Here is a 16,900-nt window from a genome sequence, read left to right as displayed (position 1 = left end):
TTTTTTAGCCACGCTGTGCGGCATGCGGGATCTTAGTTCTCCCTGACCAGGGATCAAACCCGTGCCTCCTGCAGTGGAAGCGTGGAGTCCTAACCACTGGACTGCCAGGGAGTTCCCCTGTATTTTGCTTTTTAAAATGAATATTCTTTGAGAAACTTTCCCTCATGGTTCTATTTTTAAAAATTTTTCTTGTAAAAGAATGCATAGTTTTCCTTTGCATTCATGTACTGTAGTTTTCTTAGTCATTCTGCTATTCTTGGTATTATAGATGATTCTGTAATACAGATATTTGTGCTCCTAATTTTTTTTCTACTGTGGGATTTTCTCTTTTTGATAAATTTCTAGGGTTAAGGTTACTAGGTCGAAGAATTTCAGCCTTTTGAGGCGCTTAGTTAAGTATAGCCATTTGGATCTTCACATCCCCAACATCACTAGCATAGTTCCTGTGTCATGTTCACTACAGATGTTCTTATTGTCTTTTAAGGTTTGCTGATTAGGAGATTTAAAATAACACCTTAAACTTGCTTGAATTTGCCATTCTTTCCCCCTCCTAGCGAAGATGCGTATTTTGTCATATGCTTGTTCTCCTGTGTGACTTGTTCATTCACTTCCTTTTCTGGTTGTGTTCATGTTTTTTTCCAGTGCAAATGTGAATCATTAATTCACTGTAAATACAAGCTTTGTGTTGAAAAAAAAATTCAGGTGCAGGGATCACAACTCTTTCCCAGCCCTGCAGTAGCGAGGCTCTCATCCGTGCCACTGCATTTCTGGAGAGGGAGAAAGAGACACCAGTGCTTGCCATGTGCCAGCTCTGCTGGGGTCACGATGGCCAAGAGTCTGGACTCTCCACTGGCCTTGCTTTTCAGCTGCTTTTTATTGTGAGCAGAAAAATAGAGCGGCTGTCCATTATCTCAGCTCTAACAGTGTGCTCACTTCATTTACAGGGTCTCTCTTACTCCTCATGTCCCATACACACACACCTGGTACAGAGCCAGCATACAGTAGGCAATTTGTTTTCATGTGTCATAGATCAGGGGTTGGAATGGACCTTCCCTGACATTCTTCTGCCTACTCTAGTCCCCTGCACAGCATCCCTACTCAACTGTTCCTTGATTACCTCCGGCGATGGGAGGTTCAGTGTCTCACAAAGACAGACCTTGGGCTCAAGGTGAGATGGATCTGGGTTTGAATTTCTGTTTGACCAGTGGATAAAAGACTTACTGTTTCTAAACCTTATTTGCTTCATTATCTGAATAATCAATATTGTAATATTACATCTCTACCTAATATAGATGTGATGAGGATTAGAAGAAATAATAAAAATTGAGTCTAGATCCCTGTTCCTCACACACAGTAGTGTTGAATAAATGTTAGTTGTGAATATTATCTCCACTTACTACTACAAGGCATTTCCTTAAACTTTTGCCATTACATCTGATTTTATGAATCCAAAATATTTTTTATATCCGTTAATTAGAATTTTGCTGAATTGGCAAAGAAGCTGCAGCACCCACAGTGACTTGGAATTTTGAGTATATTCTTCCGTCATGGAGGTGTTGGATAGGCATTGTCTTTGAGCTGATTCCAGCTTGGGCCATGATCCCAGCTGCTGGGCTGGACAGTGCTCTAATGCATCCAGGTTGACCCCTTCTTGGTTTTCAGAGTCTGATTTTACAGACCCCTGGTTTGTCTTTCTTCCCTTTCCTGGCTGGTGTTCCTGCCCTGGCACCCCCAGTAGAGGATGGACAAAAACATTTAGAGGAAACAAAACTCTCTTCCACTTATTAGTTACCTGTTCTCTTCCACAGAAAATAGCGTACTAAAGGGAGGGCTAAGGTAGAGGTCATGCTTCCAAGTGCATAGTCATATGCCCAGCCCTAAATGTTGCTTTGGTATTGTAGAGTGAGCCAGTACCAGGGTGGTCCGGGCATTAGTTAGGCTGTACTGACTCTTCTTATTCCTAGACTTCAGCATTTCAGTATTCTTGCTTTAGCTTGCTGAGACTATCATTGACGATCTGAGACCTCCTCAAAGTCTCATGTGATTTAAGCAGGTAGCTTTTACCCTCAGGGAACCAGTGTCACTGGTGTTCGTACTAGGTCCACAACTCTTAGGACTGTGATGTTCGTCTTTGTCTAACCCAGCTCACTGTGCTCTGTAGAGAATAACTTGGTGGGAACTGCCCCCCACCCCAGCCGCCGTCTCGGGAAGTTCTTCCCATTAAGTGTCCATTTCAATTTTAAAAATAAAATATTAGGGAATTTAATGAATTTCAGAGACAGCGCTGATGCGTTGGTGAGAATAAGATTTTAAGCAGTGGTCTCTGAGGAGCTGGTTGGAGGGGAGGATTAACAAAATTTAAAAAGCAAATCCCGGGTTATAGGTTATGTGTGGAGAGGGGTGATGTTTAAGGTATTTTAACAGACAGTGTGGACATGGACCCAATGGAAGACACTGGAGGCCCCCAGGTGTGCCAGGCACTTACATGTACTTGTTGTATACTGAGAAGATTGGGGGCACTGGAAGAGGGGTGGGAGGTAAGGGAGACAGGCATTCAGTGGGCTTGGGCCACTGACTCTTTCCAGTTCGTGTGGAAGTATTTCAGTATTTGAAACAAGCAGGGTGGCTGTACAAGTGAGGTACTGATGGGGGCTGGCAGCGTGAGGGGGTGGGAGCAGCATCTGAATCACCTTTGACAGGTGTTCAGAGGTGTTAGATCCATTCCTTGCTTGCCTTCCTTTATCTCAGTGCTTAGGGGACCTTTGTGGTGCTGGCCCTGTTGACCTCTTGGTAGGCACTCGGAACGTGTCACATTAGACTTTAGGGTTCTCTGTTTGGAAAGCACTGAGACACATTGCTTTAATTAGAAAACACTACACGTGGCAGGCACCGTCCCTGTCTTCATGGGGTTCCCAATCTTCACCAGTGGCTTCAAGTTTTTCCTGCCCCTGGACTCTAGGAATTTGTCCATAGGAAATCATTACAAGGATGTTTGCTATACAGTGAAAAGCTGGGCAAAATCTAAATGTCCAGACATGGGGAAATAGTCAAATAATGGTATATCCATGACATGGAATACTATACCTCTTAAAATTCATGAATACAAAGGATTTTTCAGGACTCAGAAAAATGCTGAATGTAAAATGTTAGGTGGACAATAAAAGAACCCGAAACTATAGGGAATAATAATAATAATGTTACTAGTACAAGGATATACATCAAAATGCATTGTTAGCACTGACTATTGTTTGGAGGGCTGTGGGTAAAGTTAATTTTCTCCTATGTATGTTTCTGAATGTTCCACTTTTTTGGTCATCTGTGGGTATTAACTTTATAATTAGAAGCGTTCCATAAATATTATATTTCTTAAATCCAGTTTAGAGTTTAACAAGTTATTTGTATAATCAGCGACTGAGTATTTTGAATATAAACTTGGAGAAACACTTTTGGAGGTTGTGTTTATCGCCTGTAAAGGAAGCTGCTGACTTGGTGGGATAAAAATAAGAGCCTAGGTCAGCCTCGCGATGCGGGGGCCCCAGCTCCCCCGGCTTCCAGACTGCAAGGGTTCCAAGAGGCCCTAATACGCTTGTTGAAAGGCTCTCCTTGGCTTCTTATTAATGTCCCTCGCTGAGCCGTGCTCTGCTCTGCTGGCTAACCTTGTCAGAAGGTTACCCGTGGCTCTCCAGGTCTCAGCTAATTTTAAACCCAGTGTGCCGGCCAGTGCAGTGGCGTGGCATTGCGCTGCGGGGAAACGAACACTCCCTGGAAGACACGGCTGGGGAAAGATGAGCCGAGTCCCTGGGTTTTCCTCCTCCTCCTGTAAGTGACCAGGCACGCTGAACAAGCAAAGAGAGCTGGGATAATAATGAGAGCTTTTATGGTAAAAATCAGGACTATTAAAGATCTTTTAGCAGTGGCAATCAATGCTGTTTGATAATTGCACGGTGTGATGTGTCCTGCATGAGCTGTGTGAATTCTGACCACATGAGCAGGAGCGAGCTGGATGAGGTCCTCTCTTCCCGGAACTAGACTGACTGTTTTTAAAGCAGAATGAAACTGCCTCTCATTTCACTATTTATTTGGTGTTCTTCTAAATTTGTAGAGCTCAAACTCTGCTGGTAGTACGTTCCTTTTCTGAAGTTTTTACTGATTTGATTGGGAGAGAGCTAGTTTTTCTTAAAAGCTAAAAAATAAAACACACAGAATCTGCCTGTCTGCATGTCTGTTAGCTGCTGTTGGCTGCCACTAAGATTGTCATTTTAAGTACCTCCTTTTTTAAACATTTGCAATAGATAGAGTCCTGTTTAGATTACTGCTGTGCCATATAATGCTTGTAACCCTGATATTTTAACATGAAACATAAATCAGTAACTGCAAAATAACATGACATTGGGGAACCTTTCTCCATCTAAATTAACTTAAAAACAACCAACCAACCAACCAGAGAATCCTTTTTCTCCCCCCTTTTGGATTTTATTTTTTTAAATCTTCTTTCTCTTTTAACACCTTCAGGCTGGGAATCTAAGGTGCCTATTAGAGTTAGCCGTCTTCCCCTGCCAGAGCATTCACAGCGTCTCTCACATGTAAGAGATTACAATGGGAAACTTCACCCACCCGGTTCACTGCCTGGTCTGGGGTTTACCTGCCCAGCTGGAAGAAGGGCATCTTTCCTAATAGCTGGGTCCCTATCTACTCTCTTATGAAACAGTTGCGAGAAGCCAATTAAAAAGGCATAGTGTGTGGAGTAAACCAAGATGAAAGCACAATGGATGGAGATTCAATAACCTGCTAACTCCCTGTAGTGATTGAAGTTAACTTTGTTTGAAGTACCCAGGCTGGGTCAGACCACATCAAGCCAGCAGTGTTCCTGCAAGAGGATAGCACAGGAGTGAACTGTAATTTTATTTTAGGGAAAAAAAATACATAAATGCTTTTTATTGGCCTTTTCTGTTTTGAAGGTCTGTCCCTCCTTCACTAGGCCTAATTAGCTCTGTCATGTTTGGATTTAATTTTGAGAAAATTAAAGCTGAGTAATATCAGGAATTTGTTGAATGGGAATACTTGTTAAAATCTTCACTGACCCAAATCTGACTTTTATAAATAGTATTAAATAAGCAAACTTTAAAAAAACCCCAAACAAATCCATCCCCCTCTTGCCTTAAAATAATGTTTTTAAAAGCACATTCAACATACTTAAGAATAATATATAAGCTACTCTGGATTGGATGCTAAATGAATGAGTTATTGCAGGGGCTGTAGTGGTGATGTTAGGAGTATACTTATGAATTTAAAGTACATTTTGTAAAGCCCAGTTCCTCTTCGACACAGACTCAAATGTCTGCTTTTCTTCTCCTGGTTCTCTCTTTCTCACCTTTCCCCTCCTGCGCTTGGCCTGCACGCCTGCCTGGTGTGGGCCCGCTGTTATTTTTGTGGTAACCTGACACTTTGGCCAGCAATCGCAGCCCCCAGGTCCCTGGGGGGTGAACTTGCTGTGAGCTGAAAAGGCAGGCTCCAGATCTGATCTCCCAGGTGGAGCAGCTGCTGCAGCAGGGCTGGGGGATGCCACAGACTGGGGAGGAGGGGTGTGTGTCACCAGTTCAGCCCTCGGATTATGGCTTGTCAGGCAACAGGCCCTACCTTGAGATGGGGGGCCAGTAGAGGCCAGCTAGTCAGGGGTTTTGGAGACTGGAGGAAGGTTTTAAGCTACTACGTTTTTTTCATTTCATTCTGTGGGTCTGGTCTAGAGTATGCCTGAGGCTGTCTTTGTGATTCCTTAGACAAGGATGAGTTTCTTAATAGTCACGAAGATTGTATTAATATTTTATGTTAAACTAAAGCGAACAATTTTATCAAGCTGGGGTAGGGACGAGGTACAGAAATGAATGGGACAGAGCCCCTGTCTTCTGGAAATCTGCAGTATAGCAGGAATGACAGATATATAAGAAGTAGGTATTAATTATAGTTGTGTACGTTAATTCAGCAATTATTTGAGGACCTTCAGCGTGTCAGGCACAGCTCAAGACGTGTGCACACATACCCACTGATCTGTAAGCATACAGATTAAGTAATGTATATAATGGTTGCCGAGGATTGAGACATCTATACTTACATGGATCATCTCGTTTAATCTTTCAACAGGTATGTAATGTTAATTCTCATTTTGCTTTGTACCTGCACGCGCACGCACACACACACACACACACACACACACACACACACCACCCTGAGACACAGCTAACAAGTGGAGAACTCAAAATTAAAACCTCTGGGATTCTAAAGTCTTATATACTCTTTATATACACATATTTTTAACTGTTTGGCCATATAGACTCTCCAGATGCACAGTGTCCTCCCTGGAATTGCAGGGGTGCCCACAAAGGAAAGCACTTAGCAAACATTTTTGGAGTTCCAACAATTCATCTGATAGTGAGAGACGTTAAACATAGGAATGCCAAGGGACTTACCGATCAGCTGGAAACAGTATCTTAAGAGAAATTACAGTGAAGCGTACCAAGTATGGTGTTGGAAGTTTGCTTGAGGTGCTATGAGGACATGGAAGTGACTTCTCCTAGTGGAGGAATCTGCCAAGGCTTCCCAGAGGAGAGGTTGGTGGCTTTGGTCTTGAAAGGACCAGTAGACATTCATTAGATGGAATTGCTGGTGAGAGAAGCAGCTGAGCAGGGGGGCCCAGGTGGCTGAGGGGGTGAAGTAGGCAGCCTGCTGTGTCTGGGCACCTTGGAGTGGTCTCTGGCTGGAATGTGAGGGACTGCACAGGTGCCTGAGAAGCAGGCTGGGGGCAGGTGGTCAAGGCCATGGGTGCCCTGTTATGCAGTTAGGTCCTGGAGGGTGTGGGCCTCTGCTGAAAGATTTAAAGTGAGCATAGGATAAAAGTCATATTTGCATTTTGGGAAGACTCTGTCTGAAGAATAGCACAGGAGAAGCTGACTAAAAATATATGAGCTGGAGATTCTGATTCAGTACTTCTGGCATCAGGGCTGAGATCTGTATTTTTAAGAAGCCATCTATGTACTTCCCAGGGTTGGGAACCTGGCAGAACTAGGTTGTTGGTAGTGGTGGTGTTTGGGGACATAGGGGACAGCCCACCTCAGGGAGGTGTGAAGAGGTCCTGCCTGTGAGACGGGAGCAAAGTTAGTGGGGGTGGAGAGGAGTGGAGGGGATGCAGTTGAGAGATGAGGGGCAGAGTGGACATTCTTGGTGACGAGTTGCATGGGAAGGGATGGGAGAAGCCTGAGATGATGGCCCTCCTTTGGGTGCTGATTCAGCGAGGTTCTCTGAGGAGCAGAATCCCTCAGAGGGAGCCTGAGGGATTGGGTTCCCTCACCCAGGGCCTGGGAAACCCTTTTTGGATTTTCTTGGGCGATTTTAGAGACAGATCCTTAATATAGAAATGTGACTTGGAAGGTGTCAGTGCCCGGTATGCCAGGTCTGTGTGTCTGTGAGGGTTTGGGTTTGTTTGCTTTGTCTTTGGGCCTTTTAGCCTCTCAAGTCTCGCCCTGTAAGTAAAGTCCTCATTAGTCGTTTGGACTGAGCAGGCATCAACACCGTGAATGTCCGAGACGGGGAGAGCTTTAGCGGCAGTTCACAGGTGTAATTGGAAATGGTGTAAATGTAATTGGAAATGCATTTTGATTAGAGAGAGGAGTTCCTTGTTCCTCTACCAGGGTTAGGAGAATCTGCAGGAGGAAGAGATCCTGGAAGGAAATACATATCTCTCCCCTTTATTATTATTTTTTTTCTAAAGAGACTCACTCCTCCTTTGTGCGTGTGTGCGTGTGCTGGGGAGGTGTAGAAATATTGATTGAATCAAGCTGTGGCCTTTTGCCTTTTTTGCTTGATACGACTGCCTCATTTGCTGGGGTGGGGAGCGTTGGGGATGAGGAGGGAGGAGTCCGGTGGCGGGTGTCATGACCAGAGTCTGCTTTCCTTCAGAGCACCTTGAGCCTTGCAGAAGTGAAGCAGATGTTTCGCCTGATTTCAGAGTTGGGTGCCTCAGCTTTTCTGTCGATGCCTCTCTTTGCCTGGGTTTCTTGCCCCACTACATGCCCTGACGCGCTTATGGACTGCTTAGAGCTGGTGTTGTGCACACAGTAGGTGCTCAAGTAATATTTGTTAATTTGAATGACTGGTGTATTGTCTAAGGGGGAACAATACTTATTCTGCCTCAGCCAGTTTCCTGCCAAGATTCTTTCTCCTGCTGAAGTCGCACTGGGTATAAAACAAGGACCGGTTTTCCATTTGGAAGGCAGGGATGGGGGCGAGGGTGAGGCTTTAATTGGCCCCTGAATTTGCATCCCTCTCAGTGTAAGACCAGTTTTGCAGCTGCTCTATCCCTGTATCATCATTAAATGGCAGATGTGTTTCTCATTGGAGGGGTGGGGACTCAGTTGTATCAGTGACGCTGGGAACGGGTAGACATTTGTGAACAAGCAGTGTCATACATTTTTGGTTTGTTGATACACTTGCTCTCATTGCCATTTGCACGTTGGCCATGTGCACACATGTGTCACTGTGTAAGCATAGCAGTCTAGTCCCCACCTTGGGTTCAGGATGACCGCGCTATCCGCGAGGGACCAGGGAAATACGTGGAACCCTCCACGACCAACTCTGAGAGCATTTATTGGAAGAGCTGAGTGACTGGGCACCAACAGAGTGAATCCTGTGGTTCTAGGCTGTTTAAACAAGCACACCTGTATAAACGGTCATTGTCTTTTTGTGCATTAAAAGGCCTTTATAAATTTGGAACGCTTCAGGGATGAGCCACACTGTAACACTTGAATTTATCTAGAGAACTCTTTTGGACCACACCACACTGAAAATGCTTTTTTCTAAATGTCGGTTCATTGGTTTATTTATTTATTTTTGGCTGTGTTGGGTCTTTGTTTTTGTGCGAGGGCTTTCTCTAGTTGTGGCAAGCGGGGGCCCCTCTTCTTCATCGCGTTGCGCGGACCTCTCACTATCGTGGCCTCTCTTGTTGCGGAGCACAGGCTCCAGACGCGCAGGCTCAGTAGTTGTGGCTCACGGGCCTAGTTGCTCCACGGCATGTGGGATCTTCCCAGACCGGGGCTTGAACCCGTGTCCCCTGCATTGGCAGGCAGATTCTCAACCACTGCGCCACCAGGGAAGCCCTGAAAATGCTTTTGATTAAACAATTTGGATTCCAAATTTATAAAATTGCCGGTTCTTCATCCTTTATCCCCCCCAAATACACACATACACTAACACACACCCCCCCCTTTAGGAGTTGCTTGCATACTCCTGATATTGCTGGCGTTTTCTTGTTGCCTTTGAATGAAACAACCCAAACTTTTTGTTGCTGTGTGTGTGGCCCCTTGTGGTCTGGCTCAGTTTACCTTTTGTTTTCTTGCTTTGTCTTTTCTTCACCACATCCCCTTCACAGATACCCATCTCTGCACAGGCCTCCCTGAGCTTTCTCATAATTGGCCTCGTAAGTCCTGCTCAGACTTCAAGACCAGCCTAAGCATCACCTCCCATGAGGCCCTTGTTGACCTGAGAGACAGAATCAGCTCCTGTTTCTGTGCTCCAACAGCACTTAGTTCATTCCTCTTTTGACATATTATATTCATGCACTTGTTCATTCATTTCTTCACCCGTGGGTTCATTATTTTAGGCACCCTTTGGGTCATTATTTTTGGGGAGCACTGACTGTGTGCCAGACCTTCATTAAATGCCAAGGACAGGAAAATGACTAAAGGCATGGACCTAAGCCTTAAAGATCTCACAAACCCCCAGGGTTGACAGCCACAGAGACGGATCATTCCTGTGCAGTGAGTGAGAGGGTTCATTTGTCCTGGGGAGCGAAGGTGCTTTCTGCAGGAACATGGTGGGAGTGGCTTCCCAACGAGTGGCTTGAAGTCTTGAAGGATAATTAACCTACTTCTGTGTCTCCCTGCTGGAAGGGTGCTCCTTGAGGGCAGGGAGGGGAGCATGTTTATTTCCTCTCTCTAGTGCCTGGCACATGGGTGGGGAGACATGGGATGGGGGGTTTCAATAAATCTTTGATCATATTGAATTGAAACAGATAATAAAAAGAAAACAGAAATTATTTCCCCTTCGTGATTCTGCCCTGTCCTGTTTCAGAGTGAATTTAAGGCAGCTTGCAAGGCTGTAGAAGAGCACAAATTAAGAAGCAGGGAAAGAAGGAAGAAAAAGAAGAGGATTGAGGCAGGGACCTCAAAAAGCGGGTTTGGGAATGAAACCAAACTTGCCAACCATATAACCACCGTGCTCTGTCTGAGGGGCCTGCCAGTGGGGCTTAGTGCTCTTTGGCAGTGAGTGAGGAAGCCTAGTCGGGTGAACACGAGGTGAAAAACACGTGGTGTTTTGTTGGTTATTGAACTTTCCATTGGGACCTTTGTAAAGAGCAATCTGTGTAATGTGATGAAGGACATACTCAACTTCTTGGAGTACATCCAGTGACTAATTCATGGGATGTTTCTGGGTATGCTGATGGTATCACGTAAAAGCATAATTCAATAAAAGCAGTTTATCTGGAGCTCCTGGAATACACTTTCTCTCAGATAACTGTGGAATCACTATGGGACTGGAACAGATAGTTCTACCTGCTGTTCAGTCTGTCCCTCTTTTTTATCCAGTGTCCTAATGCAAAATGCCACTGCCTTTGGTCCTAGAGGTCACACAAGCTCTGTTTCTGCTCCCAAGGAGTTTGATGATCATGTGTTGGGACTCAGAAAATACTCATGTATGATATGGGATCAGTATCTCTATGATCAGATGCATTAGAAATGGGTATTTAAAGTAAGATGGGCCAGACCAACACTCACACAAAAATGTAAACATATGATTTGTGATGGTTGAGAGGATGGAAAGGAACAACATTTGTCGCCGTGTATTGTGTTCTTGGTTACCCTAAGTTGGCAGGAAAGAGGAGTTTTTTCCTTCTGGGCATGTTGGAGCCTAAATTTTGGATTCTCTGATGCGGTGATGATGATAGTCTCATGGATCCATTGGGTCTTTAGAGAGCATTTGAATGCCACTGTACCCAGCTGAAGACCCTCAGCAGAGCTTGGTCCTCACAGTTCAGCACTTTCAAATGCCATCTTTTTCCAGTTTTCCTTGTCGATTGGCTTATGACCCAAGCAGAAGTCAGCCCTGGATTTACCTGTTGCTGCTTTCACCCAGCATGCTGTGTAATAATCCAGGGTAGACGGAGGCATGGCTAGAATGGGGGAAGCATCCTAAATCATAGAAACTGGAGAAGGCAGCCCAGGGCCGTTTCTCTGTGTAGAGTGGAGAGGGCCACTCCTAATGCAGCAGAATTAGGATTCCGCATCAGCCAAAGGAGCTGCATCCGGGCAGCTCAGCTGCTGGGACTTGGAGTCAGTCCAGAGCCAACACATCATTAAGTTGGCCGGCAATGAGCTGTGTAACACTGAGTGAGTCTCCACCAGCTTTTGTAAGAAGGATGGTGCCTTATTACAACAAACCCCCCACCCCATGTCTCCCCACCCACGTGCCTACAGACTTGTCACCTAGGGAACAGCACCTTGATTGCATGAGGCCCATTTGTTTGGCATTCCTTCTGACCTGGGGCTGAGATGGACTCTTTTGCAATGCTTGTCTTAGGGTCTGACCAAACGCAGCATATGTGTTTATCTGATGTGCTGGTAGCTTTTAAAATATGAACTGTCAGGATGTCCCTGGTGGTCCAGTAGTTAAGATGCCGTGCTTCTACTCTAGGGGGCACAGGTTCGATCCCTGGTTGGGGAACTAAGATCCTACGGGCCGCACGGTGTGGCCAAAAATAAAAAATAAAAAAAGTAAAACTGGGGCTTCCCTGGTGGCACAGTGGTTAGGAATACACCTGCCAGCACAGGGTACACGGGTTCAAGCCCTGGTCTGGGAGGATCCCACATGCCGTGGATCAACTAAGCCCACGTGCCACAACTACTGAGCCTTGGCTCTAGAGCCCGCGAGCCACAACTATGAGCCTGAGTGCCACAACTACTGAAGCCCGCGCACCTAGAGCCCGTGCTCCGCAACAAGAGAAGCCACCACAATGAAGCCCGTGCACTGCAATGAAGAGTGGCCCCCGCTCCCCGCAACTGGGGAGAGCCTGCGCGCAGCAATGAAGACAGCCAAAAATAAATAAATTTTAAAAAAAGTAAAATAAAATGTGAACTGTCTACTTTTTTTTTTTTTTTTTTAATTTATTTATTTATTTATTTTTGGCTGTGTTGGGTCTTCGTTTCTGTGTGAGGGCTTTCTCCAGTTGCGGAGAGCGGGGGCCATTCTTCATCGCCATGCGCAGGCCTCTTACTGTCGTGGCCTCTCTTGTTGCAGACCACAGGCTCCAGACGCGCAGGCTCAGTAGTTGTGGCTCACGGGCCTAGTTGCTCCGCGGCATGTGGGATCTTCCCAGACCAGGGCTCGAACCCGTGTCCTTTGCATTAGCAGGCGGATTCTCAACCACTGCGCCACCAGGGAAGCCCTGAACTGTCTACTTTTGATTTTTAATTTGTACTCATTGTCGTGTAAAATTCTGAGGCATCATGATAGGCTGATGGTGAATCTCACCACCTAAGAAAGTAACATTACCCATGACTTAGTGACTAAGGAGTATTTTTTTCCTGGTATTTGTTTTCTTTGTTTAAGCATTAGGATTGGTGAGTCTACTTGAAATGTGTGTTCACTCTACAGACCTTTTGGAATGGAGGAGTTAGTTTGGGGGATTTTCTTTGACTGTTATTCCTGGGAAAGGGCTTAGGAATGTTCCTTTTGAAATGCTACTTACTGCTAACTCTTGTGGCATTTTTTTCTTTTTTCCCTCTTAGAGCATTAAAGAAGCTTCTGTTTCTGGCTTCGAAACGTGTTTCCCAAGGTTAAACAACCCACCTTCCAGGGATCCATGACTTGGGCTACAGGTCATGTCATCCAGCTTACGCTCCCCTTACAGGTGCACTGTTCTTGATAGCAAGTCTTCTCTTGGCATGGTCAGATGGCATAGATTGCCTGGACCCGAGTGTATGGCCTTGTCTTTTTGAAGGAGCCTACTGATGGAGAGCAGTGATTAAGCTTGCCTGGTGGTGGTGAAGAGGAAAGGAAGAGACAGGAATTTCTGTTCTTAATGGCTAACACATTCATTAAGGGGATGGGGAAGGTGATTCCCTCAAAGGCTGGTAATACAGAACCACATGGCATGAAATCAATCAGAGCCTTTCTCGAGCTGTCACCTGGGCAAGTACTTGGAGCTGATGGAGCAGAGAATTAATCAGGGAATCTCAGGAGGGTAATGCTAAGACCTCTGATGGGGTGCTCAGCATCGGGGTCTTGGTGAAGAGGTACTGGCTTGTTGATGGATCCTGTTGATAGAGAAGTGATTTTCGAAAAGGAGAAGGTGTAATTATCTGCTCCTTCCTGCTGAAATTAGAGGGAACCTATTGGCAATTGGAGTGTATGACACTAAGGCTCACTGGCTGATACTGACTGCACAGCAGACGTTCCGTCTCTCTGGAGACTGCCTTCAAAACCAGGCTGCCGATCCTCACCTGTATTTCTCAGGCCACTTGTTAGCAAGTTTGGCTAGCCTCTGAAATGGTAGGAAAATAACAGCTCTCCCCATTTACATATGCAAAAGCGATGAACCATCATTAGTGTCTGACATTCCTCCCAAGTACCCAGGGAGGTGAGTCAGTATCATAACTATTCATTAGGAATTCATTAGACTGTGCTTCATGGTGTCAGTTGTGGACAGAGCTGAGAATTCAGCACTGCATACATTCTCTCCCTTTCGAATCCAGCCTCCAGCTCACTGTCTAGTGAGGATGTAGTTTGAGTCCAGTATTCCCATGGAATGTGCATTCTATCTGGAGCAATGACTATTAAGCATATGTGACTTCGGTCAACTTATTTAGGCCTCTGGACCTCATAAGGTAGGAATAATACCCAGTGCGGGCAGTGCAGTTACTAAATACGATCCTGTAGGTCAGCAGTCCCCAACCTTTTCGGCATTAGGGACTGGTTTCGTGGAAGACAGTTTTTCCACGGACCGGGGTGGGGCGGTGATGGTTCAGGCGGTAATGCGAGCGATGGGGAGCGGTGGGGAGCGGCAGATGAAGCTTTGCTCTCTCGCTGGCTGCTCACCTCCTGCTATGTGGCCCAGTTCCTGACAGGCTGTGGACTGGTACTGGTATGCGGCCCGGGAGTTGGGGACCCCTGTCCTAGAAGACCCAAACCATATTTGTCCCTTTAACACAAAGGGCTCTTGGTTGTCTGTAATCGTGATTAATAAATAAGAAGTTGAATCAGACAGCTAACTCGTGGTTATCCAAACTGTGCTTGGCATAAGTCTGTCCTCTTACATCTTCTTGGTTTGCTGATTTCCTTTGGGGCTCTTATTATTCATTAGAACCTTGGCCAGAGTCAGAGTGAGGAATGGGAAAGGAGCTGAAACTCTGACCGTTCTCATGGAAAGCTTGGCTGATAAGTTCAGTCATGTTGTTATCAAAGAATGTTCACATCATTTGGTTGTTGGTTCATTTTTTCTTTCTTTGAATATTTATTATGCCAAGTACTGTGCTAGCACAGGGGATAATGGTGACTGTAGTAGTCCTTGCCCTCAAGGACATTGGGATGTGGATGGGGGGAATGATAACAAACCAACTTAATCTAAGATCTCTTATAGGTAGTCTTTGGAAACACAGGTGATGAATGATGAAGTTGGTTTCCTTCAGTGTTAACGGTGGAAACTGAGGCACATGGCGGATACTGTGTGGTCCAGGGTTATTCGGGTAGAGGCAGAGTCCTAACTTCCAGTCCACCTCTTTTCTTGTTGCCTCACAGAGTATGAAGATTTTGGCTAAAATAAGCTTTATGGATTTTTTTTTTTTTAGATCCTCACGTTCAGTGACATTTCCCTAATCATGAGGGTTAGTTAAAACTAATACTTTTATTTAAGAGCTCTTAAATCACCAGTAAGTGGGTGAGATGCTTACATTATGAGAGACCCACAGGAATTAATATAAAGGGAGCAGCGATTCCTGTGTCCTGTGTCATACCCCTTGTGCATACGTTCCTTGGATAGAGTTGGTGTCAGAAGCACCTGCATTGACCATCTAACCTCCTTCTTCCCCTAGACTTTTAAATCAAAATATGTACTGGTTGAATACTCTATGTGTGTGTGTGTGTGTGTGTGTATATACACACACACATGTATAATGTTCATCATATAAGATGTCATTCCAATGTGCTCACGTTACCTGTCTTGAAATGTAAGTGGGTAATCCTGAAAGAATGATTCATTTAGGCAGTGTGGCTATTAGCAGGAATGTTTGGGTCACTGGTAACATTTCTTTTTGGAGTTTATTCCAGTGTGGCTGGGAAGAGTTTCAGGAAAAAAGGAGGTTTTAGAAAAGTGTTAATGATGGAAACTGAGGCACATGGGGGCTACGTGATATATAGTACATTTTCAACCAACAACATTTTCCCTTCTCTCTTTTGTTTTAGGCATTCGTTTAGATTTAGGGTTATTCCCCTCAAGGAAACTTCCCAGAAGAATATGAAAACTATTGATTGTGTGCATTATAAGTGCAGGCGTTTGTTACCAATTTAAATTTTCCATTTAGGCATCTGAAGACCTTAAGGAAGAGGATCCTTTAAACTTATTTCCCAAAGGGAGCCATTAGGGAAGCTCCTTCATTTCTTTACCATCCCATTATCCGTAGGTGTTTGGGCATCACAAGGCCCATACCACTGTCTAGAGATGATGGACTTGAAAATGTCATCTGTTCATGGTTTTTCAGATGATAGAGCACCTTCATTCATTATCTCACTAAATCTTTATGGAAACTCCATGGGGTAGAGTCCCTCCACTACTTAATGATTTTTCTGCATTGGGGTTGCATTTACTTTATTATTTTCATTTTATAAATTAAAACCTGAGCCTCTAGAGATTACCTAATTTAGTCTGGGCTGTGTGGCTAATGGGTGAGACAGGTTTGGAATCCAGATCAGTTTGAATCTTAATACCATACACCCCACCCCCCACCCCCGCTGCCCCCTCCACCCCCTCTGCCCCACAATACTATGTTCTTCATTTACTGAAGTGAGTGAAAGTTGGCTCCCTTGCTCAAAGGATGTATGAGGAGGTGAGGACATCAGCTGTGCAGGCACAGATATTCTATGCGTATATCACTTGATTAGATCTTATTGTTGGTAATAAGCAGGTGCTTGTTATTGTACATTCAGAAGCCAGGTAGATCGGGTGGTAGTTAACTAATTCCACACATTTTTAGGATGCTCCTAATGTGTGGCTGATTCTCTCAGAGCCACTAGATACAAGGATGGTTTCCAGGATGAGGTGGATTTTGAGCTGGGCTGGAAGGGAACTGAGGGATGGAATTTGGTATCCAGTACAGGGAGCTTTTCTCAGCCAGTCCTAGTCTTGTGATTGGAAACTCTGCCCATACAAGGCCTCATCTTACAATTGGGTTGTAAAACCAAGGACCTGTAGAAGTCTGTGGATTATGTATCTGGTAGCTTCTGGGGCTGTGTCCTGGCCCTTGTCCAGAGTAGGTAATTCCATCCTGCTGAGCTCCAGTTCACCAAATGCAAGAGCCTGGACACGGAGTTCTTCTTCCCTTTGCAATAAATGAATAAAAACATGTGAGCATTTAGAGCAGCGCCTGTGGTTCCTAAGTGGATGGATCAATTGATGCTAGTTAATATTGCATTCCCCAACAACCAAGGAGTTGTGACCCTTAGCTTTAGAGGTAACTTGAAGGGGTTGTCTGCAAGACTCTGCTGCCTGTCTTATGAGGCCATCTACCACTTGTTGAACTAACAGGAAATTTTTCCTTATGTTGAGCCATAATCTTCTTTGGAACTTCTACAAAGCAGGTCT

The 16,900-nt window shown here is 45.0% G+C and overlaps 1 protein-coding gene and 1 long non-coding RNA gene across 11 annotated transcripts in view; both read left to right on the top strand.

Annotated features, from left to right (window-relative positions):
- Positions 1-16,900, top strand: part of TEAD1 (TEA domain transcription factor 1) — a 262,180-nt gene that overhangs the window by 62,907 nt on the left and 182,373 nt on the right. The window lies entirely within an intron of this gene.
- LOC125965223 (uncharacterized) lies at positions 267-15,153 on the top strand. Its single transcript, XR_007478872.1, has 3 exons — positions 267-6,138; positions 9,650-9,806; positions 10,120-15,153. It is a non-coding gene; the product is annotated as an uncharacterized LOC125965223 (long non-coding RNA).

This window comes from Orcinus orca, chromosome 8, assembly GCF_937001465.1.
Source record: "Orcinus orca chromosome 8, mOrcOrc1.1, whole genome shotgun sequence".
NCBI classification, from domain to species: Eukaryota; Metazoa; Chordata; class Mammalia; order Artiodactyla; family Delphinidae; genus Orcinus; species Orcinus orca.
The sequence above is the reverse complement of the archived record's forward strand: the minus strand, read 5'-3'. Positions and strand labels throughout refer to the sequence as shown.